The sequence below is a fragment of the Benincasa hispida genome, chromosome 7 (genome assembly GCF_027475165.1).
Source record: "Benincasa hispida cultivar pf3 chromosome 7, pf3_genome.v1.1, whole genome shotgun sequence".
Lineage (NCBI taxonomy): Eukaryota > Viridiplantae > Streptophyta > Magnoliopsida > Cucurbitales > Cucurbitaceae > Benincasa > Benincasa hispida.
The window spans coordinates 36974910-36991691 of record NC_143484.1 but is presented as its reverse complement, the minus strand read 5'-3'; positions in this window follow the sequence as shown (position 1 = coordinate 36991691).

Sequence of the window (16782 nt, the reverse complement as noted above, 5' to 3'; positions counted from 1 at the left end):
CAATTCAATCATTAAAGATGACTAATAGATTTATGAACTCTCTTTTCTTTTTATCTATTGTTTTTTGTACATCAATTATCAGGGGCAGATCTATGAAAGAGCAAGGGGGTACGTGTCCCCTCACATTGTGTCATTTTAAAAATATATGTATTGTTATTTATTAAATATATATATATATATATATATATATATAATATTTATTTATGTAATGAATATATAGCGCGTGCCACCCCTTAAACAAAGAATCAGATTTTACTTCAGAATTAGTCGTACTTTTTTTTTTTACTAGGTTAGAGAAGATAATGGGAAGAATAATCTAAGAAGTAGAAACCATATCCATTGGCATGTCTGCAATGCGTTCAACATTCCTCTAATCCCAAGTAGTTCCTTCGTTTTCCTACAATCCTCCAGATCATTGGATGCATACCTGCACTTCGTCTGCCTCATCAAGAAAGGTGTAACAAAGCATGGGAATACTGACGAAAGGATACATGATAAAGTAAACTACTCCACACTACTAGGCTTTAGTGGTTTAATGTTAGGGTTGATGCCCTAAAATCTCGTGTCCTGCAGTTGGTAAACAGTTTGTACGAACGCTTGTGATGTATAATATATGATATTTACTTCACTTCTTGATTTTGCTCATCTGGATGTTTTATTTACTTTACCACAAACCAATAAACTAAAATCCTTGGTTGTCTTTATGTAACTTAAGCATGTATGTGGTGACATACAAGTGGATCATGTCTTAAGTGATAACCAAAATGGCCTGTAGCATATGGATATAGAAGGGAAACCTTATCCTGATAACGCTACGGATGCGGCCCGCTTTGTGGAATAGTTACAAGTGTTGTGACTTGTCACAGATGGTCTGATCCTGATCATTCGTGTAGGGGACATGCGAGCGGGAGCGTCCTATACAAATAGTTTGTATAAGACCTGACTACGAAGTGTTAACGTCTTGTTATATAACACCGTTCATGACAGAGACTTAACTTCACTAGGATGACCATAGGTAGCATGACCTCAATCCTGAGTGAGTTGGAAGCTCCTTTTATTGAGGGCGGTCATTTGATTTACATGGGTGCGAGTGGCCAGGCCGCCGACTCAAACCTACCACTTTGGGGATTCATCTGGTTTGGGAGCTGGGAATTCAGCTACATAAGATGGAATTCACTCATTCCCCGAAGCAGTGGCAAGCAAATAGATAACTCCCTTAAAGGCTGATTCTAGGGTTTGAACGATGTGGCGCTACACATCTTCTCATGCCCGAGAGGTGTTCACACATAGTTGGACTATGTTGTATTATTCATTAAAGGGATCAGTAGTACTTAAGGAGTGAGATGTAATACAGGAAAAAATAGTAAATTGGCCCAACTGTACTTATGAGCATCTGTGAAGGGTTATCGTACTCATGATTCGTTATATCCAATGGACTCAGAAATATATCCGATGGTCTTTAGTAGAATGCTTGAAAGTTAACAGATGGTGGATCTCGTGGCTAAAGAGTTTAGTCAGCTAATCATGTACCATTGGAGCTTCGAGCCATAGATCCATAAGGTCCCATTTGTAGCTTGGATAAAAGTTAAGAGTCAGTTTTTGGGTCAGTTTAAAAAGGTTAAATTGACAAGAAGGAGTTCGATTATATATGATATAATTGAACTGGTTAATTATATATGATATGATTGACTAAATGTATGAGATACATTTTTTTTTGGAAGAAATTGGATATAAATATGATTTATATCAAGTAGAGGAGAAAACACCATAGTTGATATATGATATCAAACTATAGGTTATGAATATAATATGATTATATTTATTAATTTAATAATTGGGTGGTTATGAGATAATTGGCCGAAGTTTTCGCCGAATTCGTGCAATAGTGGGAAGTTCAATTCAGCTTTAGTAACTGGAAAATAAAATGAAAATAGTTTTCATTTTGAAAAAGAGACGCATAATCACTTACGGTGTGATAAGTATTGTATCGCTTAGTGTTGAGAGCCTATACGATAGCAACTGTTTACTAAACGATCGCACGCCCGCACTTTTCTTAACGATCACCCGTGATTTCCTAAACAATCACTTACCTCACGATTGCTTAGCACCTGAATGTATCTAAACGATCGCTTACCTTTTCATAGACGACCACTTAGCTTTTACTACACGATTGTGTACCCCGCACTAAACGAGCAAGTATCTGACTATACGATAGTCTTCTCTTTCTCCCACTTTCTTGATCGTAGTACACGATAGCCTTTCCTCCTCCCCTCTACCAATTCCATCAAAGCCCACCCTTTGGATTCTCACTCCGAGAATACTAAGGGCTTCGAGTGGTGGTGTCGTTCCCATTGCTTGTTATTCGTGCGCTGTTGTTCGTGTAGATGACCGTGGTGTTGCTAGGTAATCACTTGCTGGACGAGAAAGAGCGAGAGGAGTTCTTTCACGGAGAGACCGGGTTTTTTTAAAGAAAGTTTTCAATTGGTACGTTCTCTCAATCTTTTGTTTTTACCTTTTAAAACATGCCAGTAATTTAGTATTAGCAATGCGTATCTGTTTGTTTGAATGTATATTTGTAAATTCTGTCACAATAAATTGGAAAGATCCGCTTCCGTTCATTGGTACTCTTGTATAAGAGTTCCTTCATTTAGGACATTAGCTATAAGACTTCCAAGACTAGAGCTCTAAAACCCTTTTCTTATTCTTAGTTCTTCTGCTCCATTGGTTTACCTATCTCAATAAAGTGTATGATTGGTTCGAAGAACGTCTTGAAATTTAGGCGATTGCAGATGATATAACTAGCAAATACAAAATAATTCTATTAGATCTAATGTACTTATTATATCTAATAAGTACCTTGTGTCAGAATTGAGAAATTCTATGGCTCAAATTTGCATCTATAGAAGTATGAAAAAAATCTCATTCAATTTGAAAGGAAACAAAAAGTCAGATTTGACAGCTATGTGAGATGCAAAAAATGGAATTGGGTGGGGCAGAAAGTGACTTGCAAGATCTCACAACTATATAAAACACTTCTTTTTCAGTGATCATATAGTAAAGGAGAGTATTTCGCCTAAAGTTTAAAGTACGTAGGCGGTATAAAGTCAACTATCAATATCATATTTGAAAAGTTAACTAAAGAAAAGTATTATAGGCATTCTCAAGTTATTTGCAACATTTCTATTGGTTGAAGTGGGGGTAGTTGGCTTGGATTGCTATCTGCCCTTTAAAAGTTCACAACCTAGCCAGCATTAGTTTGAGCAGCATGGTTTTGAGTGATGACATAGGGCGAATTGGGTGGGTTATAGAAGTTTATGTGGCTAATGGTTCACTACATGGCATTTTTTAAGGGGTTTGGGCCTGAGTTGACGTTATTGGATCTTGATCTCTCAACTGACTTAGCTTGGGTACAGTTGGTCGAAAGGTTTGAGTTTATTCATGGGTTATCACAACTATGGTTAGGAAAAGGTTTCTTTAAATGTCTAAGTGTTGGTTGTCTAGGTGAATAGGCAACTAAAAGTTCAAAAGGTTGTATGATCCCCCTTTCCATTATTTCATCAACAAAACCAACCTTTCAATTTGACTAAACGAAACAACATCCACTAGAACAATCAATCAAACGAGTAAGGCTAAGATAAGGGCCTGTTCATAATCCCTATTCAAATTGCTTGCTTGACTGATTAAGAGAGTTTGGACGGGAGAAGAGGCTTTCAAAGTGGATTTCTCATGGCCTTTTTTGGCAGCGAAAGTATGGAAGAAAAAACATCGAAAAAAGACCCGACTCAAACTACCTTTAGCGACTATGGGGTTCACTCCCTGTGATCTCAGTCAGTTCGACTGCGACTCAAAATCAAAGAAAAAGTCAAATGCCTGAATGGTAAAGACCTTGGAATCCAGGTTGAATATTTTACTCCGGATCCAACATTGGTATGGTTGGTACTACTCTAATTCAATTCCTTTGTATCTTCCATATCGGGTCGATCTATTTACTGAAAATGTTTAAGAATCGATGAAATGACCTTTCTTCCTTCCCTTTTTCTTTACAAACAAAGCTAATTCCGGATGTTACTATACTATGCTTAACTCTTCCTATGTCTGTTCGAAGGAAAGCCTTAAGATAAACCGTTAGCCTTGTTCAATGTATTACACACAAGTATATTGAATACTACTTCAGAGGCTAAGAATATACATCAACCAACCCCTTTAAAGTCTCTAACCTTCCTAACCATAAAGACTAAGTCTCTAACTAGTTATACATTTAACACCATCCCTCAAACTTAAGGTGGTAACATAGGTTTAACACCATCCCTCAAACCCAAGGTGGTAACATAGGAATCAACTTGAGTTTGTTAAGTAGCGAAAGGAAGTGCCCATGGTGAAAATATCAGTAGGTTGCTCAATAGTAGAAACAACTCGTAAAAGAAGAGTTTTAATCTGAAGATGATGTCAGACAAAATGACAGTCATTTTCAATATGCTTGGGCATTCATAAAAAAACGTCATTATGAGCAATCTGAATGGCATTACGATTGTTAGAATGAAGGATAATGGCAGATAGCTGAGGAACTCCCATATTAGTAAGAAGCTAGTGGAGCCATAATAAATTTGATGTAGCAACAGCTAAGGCGCAATATTCAAATTTTATTCTCGAGCGAGAAATAACACTCTGTTTCTTACTCCGCCAAGAAATAAGAGAATTGTCAAGGTAAAAACAATAACCTGAAGTAGAATGCCAGTCAGTAGGATCACCAACCCAATCAGCGTCAGAGTAGCCGATAAAACCAGGGATGTCTAGGATGAAAACTGAAGGTCATATCCCAAAGTCCTTTGACATAGCGAATAATATGGATAACAACAATAAAATGAATGGTTTGAGGGGCAACCATGAATTGACTTACAATGTGAACTGCATATGCAGTGTATGGACGAGTCACTGTTAGCTAAATCAAGCTACCAACAAGTTGACGGTAGAGAGTGGCATCTTTGAGAGGAATGCCATCAAACAGAGTCAGACGAACATTAGGATCGAGTGGTAATGGGGCTGTAGCAGAGTCAGTGATCCCGGAACGCACCAATAAGTCTGAAGCATACTTCGCTTGAGACAATGAATAGCCAGTAGAACTCATTGATACCTCAAGACCAAGAAAGTAACTAAGGGACCCTAAATCCTTCATCTCGAAGTGTTCGCCAAGGTAGTGTTGTAAATCAGAAATAGCCTAAGGATCATCTCCATAATAATCATATCATCAACATATAGAAGAAGAAGAAAAATACCATGGTTCGTCTGATGCGTAAAAAGTATCGTGTCATGAGGACTCGATGTAAACCCAAGATAAACAATGGTGGAACTGAAATTTTCAAACCAAGACCGCTGGGTTTGTTTCAACCTATACAATGCTCGACAAATAAGGCACGCCTTCTGAGATGGCGAAGAGACCATTGTTTAGCTGTAGCAATGGCTAAAAGACTCCGAACGGATGTCATCTGGGCCACAGGTGCAAAAGTTTCTTCATAATTGATCCCATATTCTTGAGAGTACCACCAGTCGGACTTTATATCGTTCAATAAAACCATCAGAGCGAGTCTTGATCTTGTAAACCCACCTGCAACCAATAGGCTTCTTACCAGGAGGTAAGTCAACATAGTCCCAAGTATGTATCTTGTCTAAGTCCTGGAGTTTGTCACTCATAGCTTACTGCCACAAGAGGTTAGTATTCACCTCATGAAAAGAGGTAGGTTCAATTAAGGAACTAACAGTGGAAAAAACATGAAAATCTCGAAGGTGAGTAAAATGTGCCCTTACCCGAGTGGAGCGGCGAACAGGAGAAGCAGGATCAGGAGCAGGTTCAGACTCCACAGGTGAGACAAATGATGGATCAGGATCTACAGAGACGGGCTCAGATTGCTCAAGTTCAGCATCACAAGAAGGTACAAATGAAGGAAAAAAATCAATAGACTCATCAGGAAGAAAGAGAGGAAGACCTAAAAGAGAAGCATGAAAGGTCGAGAGACTAGAAAACATTGTATGCTCCCAAAAAGTGACATGACGAGAGATGCGCAATCTATTTGAAAGAGGATCCCAACCGCGGAAACCTTTATGCTCGGTTTCTTAGCCAAGAAAGCAACAAAGACGCCCACATGGTTCTAATTTGGTATATTCATGGGGATGTAGAAGGACAAAGCACGCACAACCGAAGACTTTGAGGGTAGAGTAATTAGAAGAAGTACCGTATAAACGTGAAAATGGAGAGACATTGTGAAGGACAGGCGAATGGAGACAATTGATTATGTAGACAAAAGTAAGGGCGACCTCTCCCCAAAATTTGGTAGGACAAGAGGCAGACAGAAGATGGGCTCAAACAGTATCCAAAATGTGGCGATGTTATGTTCCACTCATCCATTCTATTGAAAGGTATGGGGACAAGAGCGCAGGACAAGAGTGCCTTGTTGGGTGAGAAAGGAAAGAAGTTTGGAGTCCTTATACTCCAAGGCATTATCTGTACGAAGAGCTTTGATTGTACGAGAGAACTGAGTGTGAACCATATTAGCAAAATCAATATATATTTGAGGCAAGGTAGAACGATGTTTAAGAAAATATATCCAGGTGAACTGAGAGTAATCATCAATAAATAGGACAAAATAACGGTATCCAGTACCAGTAGAAGTAGGAGCAGGACCCTAAATGTCAGAGTGAATTAGATCAAAAGGTTGATTACATATAAAATTAGACTGAGAAAATGATAATACAGACTGTTTAGCAAGTTTGCAATTCACACAATCAAAGAGACTAAACTTGGAAACATTATTCAAATTTTTACTAGAAATCAAATGACGAAGTTTATCAGGAGAAACACGACCAAGACGAAGATGCCACTGATATATAGCAGAGTTACTAATAGGAGCAGAAAGAAAACAAGCAGGCGCCTGAAGTGATGTAATTTAAAACAATCTTCCTACTTTGCGACCCACACTAACTGTCTGTCCCGTCCGTGGATCCCAAACTTGACACCCAATGGAAGAAAAAAATAGTGTTAAGCCAAGATCACACAACTGTCCAACCGAGGCAAGATTAAAGGTTAGGTTTGGAACACAATAAGTATTGGAAAGTTGAAGTGTGAGAGTGTCAATGGAACCAACATGGGATATGGTCATACAATTACCATCAACAACATAGATAGGAGGAAGGGATTTGATAGGAATGGGTCAGAAGGGAAAAATCAGAAGTCATATGATTGCAACATGCGGAATCAATAAGCCACCAGTTACCTGGAGAAACCGTAAGGGCTGAGGAATTGGACGAAATCACCTATTTAAGCAAGTCTTGCAAATCACTCAGCTAAAAATTAGACTGAGAAGGTTTAGAATCAAGAGAGAAGGCGGCAACAGCAGCAGAGGCAGAACCAAGCTTACTAACATGTCTTGTCTTTGAAGAATGTCCTAGAGGTCGAGGTGGTCGTGTAGGACAGTTTTTCAGAATATTCCCACGTTTGTGATAATATCTACACTCGACTTTTAGATATTCAACAAATTTGTGCCCAATAAGTTTACATTTTTTATAGAAGAGAGCTCTAGAGGAACCAGGCAAATGATTGCTTGTAAGCACCACCTCAGATTGCTTGGAAAAAGCAATGTCAAGACGTTTTTCCTCAAACAGGATTTCCTAAATTGCTGTCCAGTGAGGGAAGAGGACTACAATGCAGCAAAGCCGCATGAATAGATTCATATTCTGGATGAAGTCCCATAAGAACATTGATAAGACGAAGATGATCAACACTGATTTTAGCTTGATCTAATTGTGTCCAAATTGGCTTAAACGTGGCTAAATATTCGTTAACCGATTGACCACTCTTCTGATTGAGACCAACAAGAGTGTTGTGCAGTTGATAAAAACGAGCTAATTCAATAGACTGAAAATGTGTAGAAAGGAAATCTTATAAACTCTTGGCATCATCAAATGCATCAACCAGAACATGGATCACAAGTATTGACGTATTATCGAGCCAAGTAATGATCTGATGATTTTTACAATCCCAATCCTCTGACTGTTCAATAAATTTAACATCATCCTCAGAGGGTATCTTGACTGCCTTAGGAATATCCTCAGTGACAATGCGCCATAACTTACATCCTATTAGAAAACTCTTCATTTGATGGACCCAGGTAAGATAATTTGTCCCATTAAGGACAGTACTAACAGGGCGAAACATATGATTTTTCTCTATACGGCTTGACGGTAAGGGGAGCTTGGCTTAATTGAGGAGAGAGGAAAAAAAAAGGCTTGGCTCAGCTCAAATTAAGTGGCTTGGTGGCTTGGCTCGGCTGAATCAGAATGACTTAGCTCGATTAAGTGGCATGGTGGCTCGGCTCGGCTTAGTCGGCACACAACAGATCTACTTAACGGCTCAGGTAAGATCGACTCGGCTCGTCTTCTCATCTTAGTCAGCTGGATCTGCAACTGAGACCGGTCGAGCAGGGATCGTCTTTTCATATGGGATTGACGTCGTTTGGCTTGTCGAGCAGATATGGGTCAACTCTGGTGCTCAAGCGCTCAACGAATCTGGCACCGGCTGAAGCTTATGCTTGGGTGGACAAACACAAGAAATGAAGGCACGGATGGACGGATCTGGGGTTTAAGTCACCGGATCTGCACGAAATGGAAATAGAGCTGGATCTGAGTTGCTAGATCTAGGATAAACGAGCAGGGACAAGGCACGACAGACAGGGGTTGGATTTGGGTTGTCGGATCTGAGAAAGATGAATAAGGGCCAATGGACGGTGGTGATAGCTCCCTAGTTGGGCTCTGATACCATGTTCAAATTTATTTCACACAAGTAAATTATAAAGGATCTCTTACAGAAGAGTTCCATGAGCGCATTTAAATCGATCCAATCTCACAGTGATCGAATACAACAATATACATTCAACCGTACAGTTATGTAAACAAATAGTAATTATCGGCATGTTATGAACAACAACATAACAAGGGAATGAGTTGCCATACCAGTTGAAGATAATCTTCAATTTTCGGAACTCAACGCAGCGGAAAACCTCTACGCGATCTACCAACGCCCAGTAGAAGCGTCGACTGCAGCAACACGAACAACCGCATGAACTCGAACATCGCGAGAAAAACACCATCAGAAAAGCGCCCCGAGTATTCTTGGAGTGAAAACCCAAAGCGTGGTCTTTGTTGAATTTGGTAGAGGAAGGAGGGAGCACGGATCATGTAGGCGATAAGCAAGTGGGGAGGAAAAAAACGCTATCGCATAGCAAAATGCTTATCGTTTAGGAGACACTACACGATCGTGTAGGTTTTACTGAATTATTGTTTAGAAAAAGGAATACGATCGTTTAGCAAACTCGGCACACACTACGATCGTTTACAGAAGCTATGCGATCGTATAGGAACTAGTGTGCGATCGTTTATGTGCAAAGTGGACGATCGTTTAGGTAGAGAGGGACTATTGTATAGGCTCTCGATTTTCTTAATTGATCGTTTTTCTTTTCACCAACGTGCTCTTCTCTATTTATTTTGGATGGATGACTGAACAAAATATAAGATGTGAAGTAAATATCATACATTACACAACACAAGCGTTTGTACAAACTGTTTACAAACTACAGGACACGAGACTTTAGGGCATCAACCCCAACAATCTCTCACTTGTCCTAAAGCGAAGTGGGGTGTACAAAAACCTAATACAAAATAATAAACTAGGGCATAAAAGCTCAGTACAAGAAAATCTCCCACTTGCCCTAGTCCAACCACGGGCGATCCTGTAGAACCATGCTTCGTAGGTGACCTTCAAACACTGTAGCCATGAGAACCTTCGTAAACGGGTCAACAATATTAAAATGGCCTGGTTTAGACTGATCCATCTCATCTCCTCAACCTCTTGAGGCGTGTTAGGACACATGTCCTCAGATAAAGTGACTTCATGCCTGAACGACAGTAGGCCCCTCTTGGAGTCCTGCATCGAGTACTTGAGCAACATCTTATCAATGTACGATGCCTGAGACAGTGTTAGCACTTTGTTCTTATGATCCCAAAAGATCTGTATACCTAGAAAAAATTGAGCCTCTCCCAAATCTTTCATTTGGAATTGGGTTGCTAGCCTGTTCTTAACTGCAGTCAGTAGATCTACATCATTCCCAATAAGTAGGATATCGTCTATGTACAACACTAAGAAGACTACTGAAGAGTTGATGATCTTCTTGTAAGCACAAGGTTCATCAACGTTTTGGTCAAAGTCATATGACTTGATCGCATTATCAAACCGTATGTTCCAAGATCGAGACGCCTGTTTCAGTGAATAAATGGACCGATTCAGTTTGCAAACTTTTTGCTCTTGACCTTGGGCTATGAATCCCTTGGGCTGCACCATATAAATGGTCTCATCAAGATTGCCATTCAGAAAAGCCATCTTGACATCAATTTTTCAGATCTCATAATTATAATAAGTTGCAATTGACAGAAGGATGTGAGTCGACTTTAACATGGTAATAGGCGAGAAAGTCTCCTCATAGTCGATTCCCTCTACTTGGGTAGTAACCCTTTGCCACAAGTCGAGCCTTGAAGAGTTGTATCTTCCCATCAGCAACCCGTTTGCACTTGTAGATCCATTTACAACCTATAGGTCTTACCCTATCAGGCTGATCTACGAGATCCCATACCGAGTTGAAGTACATCGAATCCATCTCGAGATCCATGGCCTTGACCCATTCATCCCGGTCACATCCTCCATTGCCTTCTTATCCTCAATCTCGCCATCTGCTACCATAGCAAGGATTTTCGTGAAACCCAAATAGCGAACGGGTGGGTTCGCAACCCTCCCACTACGTCGAGGTTCCCTCAACTCTTGAGGTGGAACCGACCTATTGGATGAACTTCCATAAATAACTCTTGCTGATGTAGCAGGCTCTTCAACAACTCTTGTTGAAGTTTCAGTAGTTTCATTGGAAAGCTCACGCAACACGACTTTGCTTCGTGGACTGTGCTCCTTTATATGATCCTCCTCCAGGAAAGTAGCATTTATTGAAATAAATACCCTATTTTCCGTCGGATCATAAAAATAACCCCCTCGTGTACCTTTGAGGTAGCCTACAAAGAGGCATAACCTCGACCGTGGTTCCAACTTCTTGGGATTAGCCTCAAGCACATGTGCAGGGAAACTCCAAATACGGAAGTGACGTAAACTAGCTTTATGCCCGTTCCACAATTCCAGAGGTGTTCTTGCAACACTCTTGGAGGGAACACAGATGAGTATATATACCGTAGTCTCCACTCCAAAACCCCAAAATGAGTCGGGTAAGGAAGCGTAACTCATCATCGAGCGAACCATGTCTAACAAGGTTCTATTTATCCTCTCCGCTACACCATTCTGCTGAGGTGTACCCGACACTGAGAGTTGGGAAACGATTCCATGTTCTATCAAATAGTCCTGGAATGTCGAGTCCAAAAACTCTCCACCTCGATCCAATCGAAGTGTTTTAATCGGTCTATCCAATGCGTTTTTAACTTCATCCTTGAACTCTTTGAACTTTTCAAAGAATTCAGACTTCCGTTGCATAAGATAAACATACCCGTATTTGGAGTAATCATCAGTGAAACTGATAAAATACTCATAGCCACCTCGGGCTCGCACATTCATAAGACTACAAAGGTCAGAATGTACTAACTCAAGAGGCTCCTTGGCTCTATAATCTTTTCCAGTAAAAGGTCGTTAGGTCATCTTACCCTCGAGGCAAGATTCACACACTAGTAAAGAATTTTCTTCTAACTCACTGAGAAGTCCATTCTTCACTAATCTCTCAATCCCATTGAGATTGATGTGCCCTAAATGAAAATGTCAAAGTTGGATATTCTCCTTTGGAGAAATTCATCGACGTTTTGATTGAGTTACAACAGTTTTGAACAATTCAGTATTATGGAGGGAATTAATGGCTAACGTCCTTAGCACATATAAATTCGATTCCAGATTTGCTATGTAAATAAAAACAACATCTTTATGAATAAACGCTTTATCCACATTAAACGATATAGTATATTTACATTGCAATAAATACTTTACAGAAATGAGGTTTCTTTTTAGTTCAGGAACAATATATACATCATGTAAAATAAGAAACCTATTCTGTAAAGCTAATTGGAGTCCTCTCACTGCCACAGTTGTGACGACATGTCCGATGCCTATTCGCATCGTCATCTCACCAGCCTCCAGCTGTCGCCAAGATCTAATCCCCTAAAAAGAAGAACAAATATGGTTAGTGGCGCTCGAATCAATTATCCAGGCAGAATCATCATTCTCCACTAAACAAGTTTCAAGAACAAGTAAATCATATTTACCTTTATCAGCCTTGTCCTTAGCCTTGGCTACTTTCTTTTCTTTCAGATACCGAGGACAGTTCCTCTTCCAGTGTCCATCTTGGTTGTAGTGGAAACAATTTCTCTTAGCAACCTGTGGACTCTCCTTAGGGCGACAGGCGGTGGGTTAGCAGGCGCCTTTCCTTTTCCCTTACCACTCTTCTTATTCTTCTTCTTTGCAGAGTTAGAAGCAGAAGGTGCAGACTTCGTTCCTAAGGTCGAACCTCTATGGAACGTCCTAGAGGATGAAGCAACATTTTCCTCACCCTTCTACCTCTCCTTACTTTTCAGTAAAGATTGGTATATCTGCAACTCGTTGAGGAGAGTTGTAAGGTTATATTTCACTTTGTTAAGAATCACAATACTAACAAAGTGCAAAAAGCTCTCCGGCAAAGATTGCAGGATTATGCTAACCTGGTTGCCCTCATCGATGGTAGACCCATTCAACTCTACCACATTAAAGTGGACCATCATGTTTAGCACATGTTCACGAGCAAAGGTGCCTTCTTCCATTTTGGAGTTGAATATGTATTTAAGAGTCTCATGCATAAGCTGTTCAAACGGTTGTCCAAACATCCCCCGTAGGGACTCCATGATCTCACGCGCTGAGACCATAGGCTCATGTTTCTTGGCCAAGACTCAGAAAGACTTGCCAAGATGTAGGCTTGGGCCTTCTCATTCGCCCTTGTACATCGCTCGTATGCCTCCCAAACATTTCGAGCGGCATTCGAAGTTGGAATAGGAGGACAAGCCTCTGTGAGAGCGAATATGAGATCCTCGATGATCAGGATCGTCGTGATCATGTGTCTCCAAATTGAAAAATTATCGCCAGTAAGTTTTTCGGTGTTTAACAATGCTAGCGTGGTTGTTGCCATTTTGAAAAGGTTGTTGAAAATACGAACAAAACTTTATTAGAATTTGCTAAACCACTTTTAAACCAATCAGTTTTGCAAAACAGTTTCAAGTACCTTAAGTTATAGACTTCTATTTTGCAATGATGCCCCAGTGAGACAGGACAAACGTCACTAGTGGGATGATCAGTTGCCCCTTCTCTGGGATGAGACATTCTCAACCATTAGGCAGAACCAAGTCTTGGAACTGAACCTAATAGCCACCATTTTTCGGTCCATAATCATTAACCTTTAACTATTCCGTGTAAGTGTAACCCCTCGCTTTCGTTGCCAGAGTCCTGCCCTAATGAGCCCACCGTAGGGAAGAAGTAGATTAGGACAAGAGACTAAGTTACCTTATCCTCTTACAGGAGATCAAATAAAGAAACGTGCAAAACTGTCATCCTTTAGGGAGACATTCCTAGGGTGCCTCGAGGCAATGCACAGTAACTTTATTCAACCTAATAAGGGAGACCGAGGGATATGTTGTCGCATTTCCCGCTCTCACTTACTATGAACACTCTCTCCATCCACCTTGATATTGACCTACCCAAACACCATTCGTTAGGGGGACATGCCAAAGGTGCCGCGAGGCCGAGGATAGATCTCATGGTGTGGACTATTTAGGAGAAATGTGAAAGGTTTAAGTGAAGCATCTTATGCCTCAAGTACCTCACACTGAATGTTCTACCTAGGGGTTCATTAACCTAGACAATCCGGCTACTGATTTTAGTCTAAGTCATCTTTTTACTCTGCTTATAAACAACGTTTGTTTATGAAATATGAACAAGTTCAAGTAGTCACATTTAAACACTTTAATGGACTGTCCTTAACTTGCTTGCATGCATCAAATCTATCTAATTCACCTTTCCAAGTAAGTTCTCAGATAGGGGTGTTACGTTTCCGTCAACTTAAATACCCCAGCCTAGACAAAACCCGCCTTAGACAAAAGGTCCCTTATAGATAGATTTGCTACACTTTAACCTTTGATTAGCCAATTTAATCCTATTAAACTGACTAAAGGATTAAAGCCTTAAGGTTGCTAATCGTATTGGAACTGTGATCTTAGGTCTATGTGATCCAAGTTTTAAACACTTTAAAACCTTAATTAAACCTAAGTGAGCATGCATGTCTTTCTTATTTCTTTTAGTTTTAATTTCTCTTTAACTTTTTAAAAGAAACAACTAAAACCATTGCACACAACGAGGCGTTTATAACATTTATAAAGTAACCTATGTGTCATGCTTCATGCAATTTCTGGTCATTACTATATATAACTTTTATATAACGCTTAACAACCAAGTAAACATGCTATCATTCACCCTTATACTATAACAATTATAATATAAAGATGATGCATGTCAATGCTTTTTATGCATGCATAAATATAACTCTTATATTATGTGATGCATGAGCATGCTCTTACATAATTAAATCATGCTTCTCTAAATTATAACAATTACAATAAAGAGATGATACATGACCATTGCATAACCTAAGGTGGGATTTACTATATGTGCATACCATATGACATATAAAAAACATACATCGCATGTAATAAATAAAAGATTAATGGACCGGGATAAGCCTTTACAAAAATCGAACGAAAAAAATCCTATCTATTACATTTTTCATCGAGAAAACCACAGGCGAACAGGGCCTTGAACCGCTAGGAAGCCTTCATCGTGTAGTAAACGTCGCAGGTAGATGATCATTCAGCACACATTAGATGATAAGAGCATAATTAAACGATTGCGTAGACGACGACGAGGCTGCGAAGCCTGATCGTCTATGCAATCACATAGCGCGGCGACAGGTAAACGATTTACCGTGCGTTACTAAGCGATTGTTTAGTCAGTTACTAAGCGATGAAGCTTGTTGACCTAAAAGATCGTCTAGTGCGTGTGCTCGTTAAACGATATGCGAGCATCTCATCGTCTACACGACCCGATACTCTACGATCGCTTACCCGATCATCAAAACGATACGATCAGCTCTTGATCGCATACCTCATCGTTTAATCGATGCGTTCAATAGCGATCGCGTACTCCATCATCTTTATGATGGGATCAACAGCGATCGTGTACCACATCTTCTGTACGATGCGATCAACCCTAGATCGCCTTCTTCCTCGAAGAACCGCAATGCTTGCATAGATCTGCTTCTCTAAACGACTCAAAACTTCAAACAAACTTTGAATACAGACTCGATAACAATTATTAATGTCTAAAAATGCAGGGGCTTTTACAAATAATCGCAAATGTAAAAGGATCTATATCAAACCAAGGCTAATCATCCTAAAAACATTCATTAATCCGCACATCCATAACAAATTTAACTATTAAACAGTGTAGAAATGCACCCACCATGAATGTAAATGTCATTTCATTGCACCATATGAAATCGAAGTATAAGAATCTGGTTCTGATACCAATTGAAGGATCTCTTACCAAAGAGTTCCATGAGTGCGTTTGGATCGCTCCGATCTCACAGTGACCGAAATACAACAATATACATTCAACCGTACAGTTATGCAAACAAATAGTAATTATCGGCATGCTATGAACAACAACATAACAAAGGAATGAGTTGTCATACCAGTTGAAGACAATCTTCAATTTTCGGAACTCAACGCAGCAGAAAACCTCCACGCGATTTACTAATGCCCAACAGAAACGTCGACTGCAGATGCACGAAAAATCGCACGAACACGAACGCCGCGGGGACGACACCACCAGAAAAGAACCCCGGGTATTCTCGGAGTGAAAGCCCAAAGCGTGGTCTTTGGTGAATTTGGTAGAGGAAGGAGGAAACACGAATCATGTAGGCAATAAGCAAGTGGGAAGAAAAAAACGCTATCGCATAGCAAAATGCTTATCGTTTAGGAGCCACTACACGATTGTGTAGGTTTTACTGAACGATCGTTTAAGAAAAGGTATACGATCGTTTAGCAAACTCGGCACACACTACAATCGTTTAGAAAAGCTATGCAATCATATAGGAACTAGTGTGCGTTCGTTTAGGCACGAGGTGGACGATCATTTAGCGGAGTGGGACTATCATATAGGCTCTCGATTTTCTTAAGCGATCATTTTTTTTTTCACCAACGTGCTCTTCTCTATTTCTTTTAGACGGACGACTGAACAAAATATAAGATGTGAAGTAAATATCATATATTACACAATACAAGCGTTCGTACAAACTGTTTACAAACTACAGGACATGAGACTTTAGGGCATCAACCCCAACAAATTATACAAAGGAGTATGTTGAGTATAAATACAACTTCATGAGCTAAGACTAGACATCAACCAACCCCTCAAAGTCTCTAACCTTCCTAACCATAAAGACTAAGTCTCTAACTAGTTATACATTTAACAAGCCTGATGTTCGGATCTATATGTATTTTCTTTGTGAAATTCTTTATTTCATATAGATGATAAAAACAAACTACGATACAACTGTCTTAGGTTTGGGTCATACACTCAATGCAAGTGCATTAATTTCATTTGGATTTGGCAATCGCCGA